We start from the raw sequence: 9104 nt of genomic DNA on the forward strand, positions 1-9104 counted from the left end.
AGCTGGCCCATACTGGACAGAACATTGCCCAGCTGGTCCATACTGGACAGAACATTGCCCAGCTGGCCCATACTGGACAGAACATTGCCGAGCTGACAAATATTCACCAGGCTCTCGTAAATTTCATGGAGTTGAATGCGAGTACGGCTGTGCTGCACCCGAAGCCCGTGACACACCCCGTGCCACTTCCTGCCGCAGACAGAGTACAGGCCCAAGAGCCAGGAGCTATTCCTGCACCTGACGCTACTTTTATTCATGTCCCCGTGGAACAGCAGCACTCCAGCTCCGAACTCCCTGATTACAGCCATTTTGTAAGGCACAGATTTCGTGCCCTTGGCTCAAGAGGGGCTCGATATCAGGGTGGGATGGGGGCCAGGAGGAAATAGGATGCTCCTCGAGTGCAGAGTTCACCTCCTCTTGTTCAGAGTGTCACAGCGACCCTCGAGCATGCCGCAAGGGGGCGTCTGTAAATCTTATTGCTGTTTGTTCGGTTGGTGTTTTGTTTGTTTGTTTTTATTCGCTTGTTGATATTTTGTGATGTATTGAATCTCTCCTGATTGTTTGTCTGATAATTTTTGTTGCTGCTGCTGCCCTTCAGACTTAATCAGAAATCATTTGTAATTGTTCGAAGATTTTCTGAATATAAACCATGTTAACATCACAATTGCTTTCAAACAAGAAAATTAATGAGTTAACGTAATTTGTATTTAAAGTTTTTCACTACACACCTCAATGTTCACAATAAAGTTTTACAATAATTAACTGCCTCAAAATGTTAATGTAAAGTTTTGCACTAATTTTTTGATGCTGCAATTAAAGCTCACTGTTTCACTTTCAATCTCGCTTGTCCTGTTATCTGCTTTCCTGGGAGGGGGCGAGGAGGCAATTACCCATTTTCATCGATGTCTGCAAGCATCAGCCACTGGGTGCTCTCTCGCTGTCCTGTCTCCTGCAGCCACGGTTTCCTCGGGGGTGGGGGGACCAACAATGGCCCCAGCAACATCCGGGTTGCCATCATGCATCTCATCCATTCCCAGAGGCATCTCGTCTTCCTGGTCAAAGGTCAGTCCTTCCCGCAGGGTAAAGTTGTGCAATGCGCTTCAGACAACCACAACCCTGGACACCTTGACAGGTGAGTGCAGCAAAGATCCCCCGACCTGTCCAAGTATCGAAAGCGTGATTTCAGCTCCCCGATTCTCCTCTCCACGACTTGGCGCGAGCACACGTGGGCACGGCTGCACCTCTCCTGAGCTGTACTATTGGTCCTGTGGTTGGGTGTCATCAGCCACGGCTTCAGCGGGTCGCCCTTGTCACCTGATATCCATCCAGATCCTTGCTGCTCTCCGGTGAAGGTATCATTGCAAGTCTGAGAGGCGAAGGACGGAGGCATCATGGGCACTTCCCTTGTGATCTGTATTTACACTCATGATCCACAGGTCGGCATCGCAAAGGATCCTCACATTTAACCAATTAAACACCTTCCTGTTGTTGTTAGTGACAGGTGCCTCATTGGGTGCCTTGAACGTCACATGGAATCCGTCGACAGCCCCCTGTAATCTGGGAATCCAGCGATCCTGTGGAACACGGTAGACCTCTCCCTTTAGGGAATCCAGCGATCCTGTGGAACGCGGTAGATCTCTCCCTTTGGGGAAATCAGCGATCCTGTGGAACACGGTAGATCTCTCCCTTTGGGGAATCCAGCGATCGTGTGGAACGCGGTAGACATCTCCCATTGGGGAATCCAGCGATCCTGTGGAACACGGTCGACCTCTCCCTTTACCGCGCTGGGGACATGTCAAGTTTGATCAACTGGGAAACCGCGCGGAATATCGCGCCCGTGACCTCATGAATCCACTCTCACAGGACTCTGGGTGATTGTGTATCTGTGACCTGATGAATACAGACTCCCGCGGGGCTCTGGCTAATGGTGTATCTGTGACCTGATCAATTCAGACTCCCGCAGGGCTCTGGGTAATGGTGTATCTGTGACCTGATGAATTCAGACTCTCACATGGCTCTGGGTGATGTTGCACATGTCACCAGGGCGTGACTTAATTGACCCACATGCCACTGACGAGGCCCTGCAGGAAGTAGAAGGTGGCTGAAGCTCCTCTTGTAACATCTCACAGAGGCGGCCGATTGCCTCCTTGCAAAAACGAAGTCTCCACACAGATATCTCTTCCCATACCAATGCAGTTGGTGTGGTGTGTATGGACTTTCAAAAGGCTTTTGATAAATTGCCGGTAGGCTTATCATCAAGATTGCGGCCCCTGGAATGAAGAGGGCAGTAGCAACATGGATACAGAATTGACGAAGGGACAGCAAAGAGAGATAACTGGTGAACGGTTGTTTTTCACACTGGAAGGAGGTGTACAGTGGTGTTCCCCAGGGGTCGCTGCTGGGACCACTACTTTTCTTGATATATATTAATGACTTGGACTTGGATTTCCAGGGCACAATTTCTAAATTTTCAGATAACACAAAACTTGAAGGAGTCGTAAAGAGTGAGGAGGATAGTGATAGACTTCAAGGGAATATGGACTGGCTGGTGGAATGGGCGGATACATGGCAGGTGAAATTTAACGCAAAATAATACGAAGTCATACATTTTGGGAGGAAGAATGAGATGAGGCAATATAAACTAGAGGGCAAAAGTCTAAAGGGGTGCAGGAGCAGAGAGATCTGGGGGTATATGCGCACAAATCGTTGAAGGTGGCAGGGCAGGTTGAGAAAGTGGTTAGAAAAGCATCCTGGGTCTTTGGCTTTAAAATAGAGGCATGGAGAACAAAAGTATGGAAGTCATGATAAAGCTTTTTTAAACACTGGTTCGGCCTCAACTGGAGTAATGTTTCCAGTTCTGGGCACCGCACTTTAGGAAAGATGTGAAGGCCTTAGAGAGGGTGCAGAAGAGATTTATTGGAATGATTCCAGGGATCAGGGACTTTAGTTATGTGGATAGACTGGGGGAGTTGGGATTGCTCTCCTTGGAACAGAGACGGTTGAGAGGAGATTCGATAGAGGAATTCAAAATAATGAAGGGTCCAGTCAGAGTCGATAGAGAGAAAGTGTTCCCATTGGCGAAGGGTCAAGAATCTGAGGACATAGATTTAAGGTGATTGGCAAAATAACCAAAGGTGACACGAGGAAAAACTTTTTTGCACAGAGTGGTTGTGATCTGGAGTGCACTGCCCGAGGGGGTGGTGGAGGCAGATTCAATCATGGCTTTCAAAAGGGAACTGGATAAGTACTTGAAAGGAAAAAGATTGGAGGGCTACAGGGATAGGACGGGGGAGTGGGAATAACTGGAATGCTCTTGCATGGAGCCGGCACGGACCGAATGGCCGAATCGCCTCCTTCCGTGCTGTCACCTTTCCATGTTTCTCTCATTCAAATGGAAGAGTGAAAATGAGCAGTATCAAAATGTAACAACTACCAGGAGTGGGGTTCGAGCCCACGCGGGTATAAACCCATTGGATCTTAAGTCCAACGCCTTAACCACTCGGCCATCCTGGTCTTTTTGCGTTTTGGTTTGGTGTGTAATATACTTGAGTCTCACTGCTTCATTTTCATTGTCAGTCAAAGTCCAGGATGAAATGATGTGTGGAGCGGGGAAAGTGTGACAGAGAGAAACTCTGAGAAGCGTTGAAGAAGTGACACACACGCTCAGACACATGACACACACACACACACACACACACACAGCCACGGACACCTCTATGTGTGAGTGTGTGATGTGTCTGTCCGTGCGATCCCCGTCCGTGCCGGCTTCAATTTTTCATGAAATGACCTATTTGACAACAGTTTGTTGAACTTTCCACGGGCCACTGTTGAAAGACGACTCACTGTTCACATTTCCATCTCTCTGTTAGTTAAGATCCAGAATAAAGTGAAGTAGGGTGCGAGGAAAAGAGTGATAAAGAGAGACACTCAGAAAGAGAGAGAGACACTGGGACAGAAAGAGACTCTCTCGGTCTGTCTGAGTCTGTGTCAGTCTCTCTCCCTCCATCTGTCCAATACCCGCAGATTTGAGAATCACAGGGTCAAAGAAGGAAACAGATTGGAGAAAATTGAGCCTGTGTCCTGTTTCAAAACCGACTCCCAGGAAAACGGCTCCGCTAGAATCGTTAAATGGTCAAAGTTTTTCTGGCGACTTTGACCTCCTCCCTGAGATGGCGAGACACGGGGACGTGGGGCGATTGAAAAGGCTTCGGAAAAATCATTTCCAATTGGATATTCTCCATCGTGGTGAGATATCCCCCCTCAGCCAGGGATTTAATTCCCCGACGGGGAGGAAGCATTTTTAAGACGTCAACTACAAATTTTACTTCTTTGCCTCGCTTCTTCTTCAAAAACGAGAGAGAAAAATAGAACAGAAAAAGAATGAAACAGGTGATTGTCACTTTCAGAATATTATTGAGCGGAGACTGTTTGGGGACTGAATTCTTGGGGCCCGTCTGTTGCAGAGCACAAATGTGTTCCGATCTGTTTCCTTCTTTGACCCTGAGATTCTCAGCTCTGCGGGTATTAGAGAGAGGGAGGGGGAGAGACAAACAGACAGAGAGAGAGAGAGAGAGAGACAGAGGTTGAGACGGAGAGAGAGGCAGAGGGAGGGAGAGAGGGAGAGACAGAGGGAGAGAGAGGCAAAGACTGATCCTGAGAGACTCGATGTGCCGCAAGGCCTCCTTCCGGGCTGCAACCTTTCCATGATTCTGTGATGCAAATGGAAGGAGAGTCAATGAGCAGCAAAAAAATGTCACGGGAAAAACAGCTACCAGGAGTGGTGTTTGAACCCACGCGGGTATAAACCCATTGGATTTTAAATCCAACGCCTTAACCAATCGGCCATCCTGGTCCCTCCAGACGTGCGTCTTATGTGTAATGTACTTGAGTGTCACTTCTACTACGCTTTTCTTTGTCATCAAATAAATGCTGAAAACAGATTCACTGAAATTCGAAGAATGTCCAACGCCACCTGTGGAGTGTGTTCATCACCAGACGACACCAGCTCCTCGTTTGTATCGTGGTGAGTCTCCTCGCCTGTTATTCGGACACCCGTCGTGTAGTGTTGAGGGACAGAGAGAGTCAGGCATCGGAAAGGGCGCAGAGGAGGTTTATCAGAAAGATCTCACATGCAGCAATGAAAAGGATGACCAGTTCATCTGCTTTTTGGTGGTGTTGATTATCGTCCAGGTTTCGAAATTTGAGGAAAGCAAGTTCACACAAACAGCAATGACAGAGTGACAGGTGCATGAGGCAGATGGAACAAGAGTGTCAATGAGCTGTATCAAAATGTGACGAAAATAACATTTACCAGAAATGGGATTTGAAACCTTCCCGTTACAGAACCAGATGGATTTTGAATCCAATGCCTTGACCTCGCGGCCATTCTATCCGTTGAGTTGACGGAATCGTGAGTGTCCCCGAGTGGTTCAGGCGATGGACTAAAAATCTATTGGGATCTCTCCGCGCAGGTTCGGAACCTGCCGACTGGGGATCCCATTATCTGCGTTTCAACATGCAGCAAACTTCTTGTAGAATTACTCATTCTTTCGTGAATTAAAAATGCATGGCTTTTAACACCTCGAGATTTATACTCATTGGAATTGATCTGCAAGATTTCACGGAATCTACGATCGAAATAGAAAAAAAAGTGCCAAATGATCGATCGTCTGTCTCTCTCTGTCTGTTTGAGTCACTCGATGTGTGTCTGTCCGTGTGTGTGTGGGCCTCACATTTTCTCCGTTTTTCTGAATGGGTTTCTGTCTCTTTCTTTCTCTCCCTCACTCTCTCCCGCGTTCCTCACATAATTTTACTCTGGACATGATCCAACAAAGAGATGGAAAAGTGGTCGCTCAGTCTTCTTTCACCAGTGGCCCGTGGAAAGTTTAATAAAATGTCATGAAACACCAGACCGAGTGGTTAAGGACTTCAGATCCAATTGGTTCACAGCAGGGTGAACCCCACCCCCGGTAGCTCTTTAATTTAATCCCGTTACACTTTCATACTGCTCAGTTCCACGCGTTTCCCATCTGCATTATGTACCTGTTACTTTGTCATTGCGGTTTGTGGGACCTTGCCATGCGCATGCTTGGAAACCTGGACGATAATCTTTCGTCAAACAACACCACCAAAAAACAGATTAACTGTTGGTTCTGACATCGAGGTGAAGGGTGAGGCAGAGAGCAGCTTTTAAAATCGCTGGAATATCAGTGAAATTAAATTGTGGAAAGTGGGATGGTCCGAGTTTGTCTTTCAGTGTATTTTCCGCATCCAATATTGCAGATAAATTGCAAGAGAAATGAAAGTGAAACTTTTAAAGGCAGCAAAAGTGTAACCTCCCCGTCGGGGAATTGAATCCCGGTGTCCCACGTGGATTTCTCTCTCTGAATAAACAGATTTCAATGCTGAAAAGGTAACAGAACCATTCTCTCCAACTCGAATTAAAGATAAGACACTTGGAAATCCATGAACAGACATTGATAGCCTCATGGTAGCACTGGGGCTGGATATGGAATGGCCGGCTCAAATCACTGGAGAATGACAAGAATCCCATCGTTTTAATTCTGTTTGGGAAATAACACCCTTCTTTAACATTTGAAAAATAGAGTATCGAACAACATAGGAACATAAGAAACAGGAGCAGGAGTAAGCCATCCGGCACCTCGAGCCTGCTCCGCCATTCAATAATATCATGGCTGACATTCGACCTCAACGCCACTTTCCCGCCCGATCCCCATATCCCTTGATTCCCCGACAGTCCAAAAATCTATCGATCTCAGTCTTGAATATATTGAATGAATCAGCATCCAGAAAGACCTCTAGGGTAAAGAATTCCAAAGGTTCACAACCCTCCGAGTGAAGAAATTCCTCCTGATCTCAGTCTTGAATGGCCAACCCCTTACCCTGAGACTATGCTCCCTCGTTCCAGACTCTCCAGTGGGGAAAACAGCCTCTCAGCATCGACCCTGTCTAGCAACCTCAGAATGTTATATGTTTCAATGAAATCACCTCACATTCTTATAAAATCCAGAGTATAGTCCCATTCTACTGAATCTCTCCTCACAGGAGAATCCTCTCATCCCAGAAATTAATCTGGTGAACCTTCATACACCGCCTCTAAGGCAAGTATATCCTTCCTTAGATAAGGAGACCAAAACTTTCGCAGTACTCCAGGTGAGGTCTCACCAATGTCCCGTACAACTGTAGTAAGACTTCTTTACTCATGCACTCGAACCCCCTTGCAATAAACGGCAACATACAATTTGCCTTCCGAATTGCTTGCTGCACCTGCACACTCACTTTTTTGTGTTTCTTGTTCCAGGACACCCAATTTTCTCTGAACACCAACATTTCATAGTTTCTCACCATATGAAAACATTCTGATTTTCTATTCTTCCTACCGAAGTGAATAACCTCACCTTTCCCCACATTATAGTCCACCTGCCACCTTCTTGACCATTCACTTAGCCTGTCTATATCCCTTTGCAGACTCTTTGTATCCTCTTCACAGCTTACTTTCCCACGCAGCTTTGTATCATCAGCAAAGTCGATACAATACACTCAGTCCCTTCATCGAAGTCATTGATATAGATTATAAATAGCTGAGGCCCAATCACCGATTCATCAGGGACCTCATTCGTTGCAGCCTGCCAACCTGAAAATGACCCGTTTATCCTTATTCTATTTTCTGTCCGTTAACCGATCCTCTATCCATTATAATATGTTACCCCTACGCCATGAATCCTTATATTGTGTAACAACCTTTTCGGTAGCACCTTATTGAATGCCTTTTGAAAATCCAAATATACGACATCCACTCCTTCCCCTTTATCTACCCTTCTCGTTGCATCCTCAAAAAACTCAGATAAATTTGTCAAACACGACTTCCCTTTCATAAAACCATGTTGACTCTGCCTAATCACATTATGATGTTCGAAGTGCCCTGTCGCCACTTCCTTAACAATGGATTCCAGCATTTTCCCGACGACCGAGGTCAGGGAACTGGCCTGTAGTTCCCTGTTTTCTCTCTCCCTCCCTTCTTGAATAACGGGATAACATTTGCTGCCTTCCAATCCACTGGGACCGTTTCGGAAGCTGGAGAATTTTGGAAGACCATAACCAATGCATCCACAATCTCTGCAGCTACCTCTTTTAGATCCTTCGGATTTAGGCCATCAGGCCCAGGGGATTTGGCGGCTTTTAGTCCCATTAGTTTGTCCAGTACCTTTTCTCTCGTGATATTACTTGTTTTAAGTTCGTCCTTCTCATTTACCCATTGGAACCCCCTTATTTTTGGGATGCTTTTTATGTCTTCTACTGTGAGGACAGAGAAAAAATACTTGTTTAACGCATCTGCCATTTCCTGATTCCCGATGGGAATTTCTCCTGTTGCAGCCTCCAAGGGACCAACGTTTACTTTTGCTGCTCTCTTCCTTTTTACATAGAAACATATAAACATAGAAAATAGGAGCAGGAGTAGGCCATTCGGCCCTTCGAGCCTGCTCTACCATTCAATATGATCATGGCTGATCCTCAGTCTCAATACCATATTCCCGCTCTTTCCCCATACCCCTCGATGACTTCTTTGTCTAGAAATCTGTCTATCTCCTTCTTCAATATATTCAGTGACTTGGCCTCCACAGCCTTCTGTGGTAGAGAATTCCACAGGTTCCCCACCCTCTGAGTGAAGAAATTTCTCCTCATTTCAGTCCTAAATGTCTTACCCTGTATCCTGAGACTGTGACCCCTCGTTATGGACCCCCAACCGTGAAAAACATCCTCCCTGCATCCAGTCTGTCTCGCCCTGTCAGGATTTTATACGTTTCAATGAGATTCCCTCTCATTCTTCGAAACTCTCGTAAATACAGGCCGAGTCGGCCCAATCTCTCCTCATGCCACAGTCCTGCCATCCCAGGAGTCGGTCTGGTGAACCTTCGCTGCACTCACTCTGTGGAAAGTATATCCTTTCTTCTGTAAGGTGACCAAAACGGCACACAATACTCCAGGTGTGGTCTCATCAAGCACCTAATTAACTGCAGTAAGACTTCCTTGCTCCTGTACTCAAACCCTCTTGCAATGAAGGCCAACATTCCATTAACCTTCGA

The 9104-nt window shown here is 46.4% G+C and overlaps 2 non-coding genes across 2 annotated transcripts; both read right to left on the reverse strand.

Annotated features, from left to right (window-relative positions):
* Positions 1–3430: 3430 nt before the first annotated feature.
* trnal-uaa (transfer RNA leucine (anticodon UAA)) lies at positions 3431–3513 on the reverse strand. Its single transcript has one exon. It is a non-coding gene; the product is annotated as a tRNA-Leu (tRNA).
* A 1256-nt stretch (positions 3514–4769) lies between these two features.
* On the reverse strand, positions 4770–4852 carry trnal-uaa (transfer RNA leucine (anticodon UAA)). Its single transcript has one exon. It is a non-coding gene; the product is annotated as a tRNA-Leu (tRNA).
* Between the last annotated feature and the right edge of the window lie 4252 nt (positions 4853–9104).

Source organism: Heptranchias perlo, unplaced genomic scaffold, assembly GCF_035084215.1.
Source record: "Heptranchias perlo isolate sHepPer1 unplaced genomic scaffold, sHepPer1.hap1 HAP1_SCAFFOLD_56, whole genome shotgun sequence".
Taxonomy (NCBI): domain Eukaryota; kingdom Metazoa; phylum Chordata; class Chondrichthyes; order Hexanchiformes; family Hexanchidae; genus Heptranchias; species Heptranchias perlo.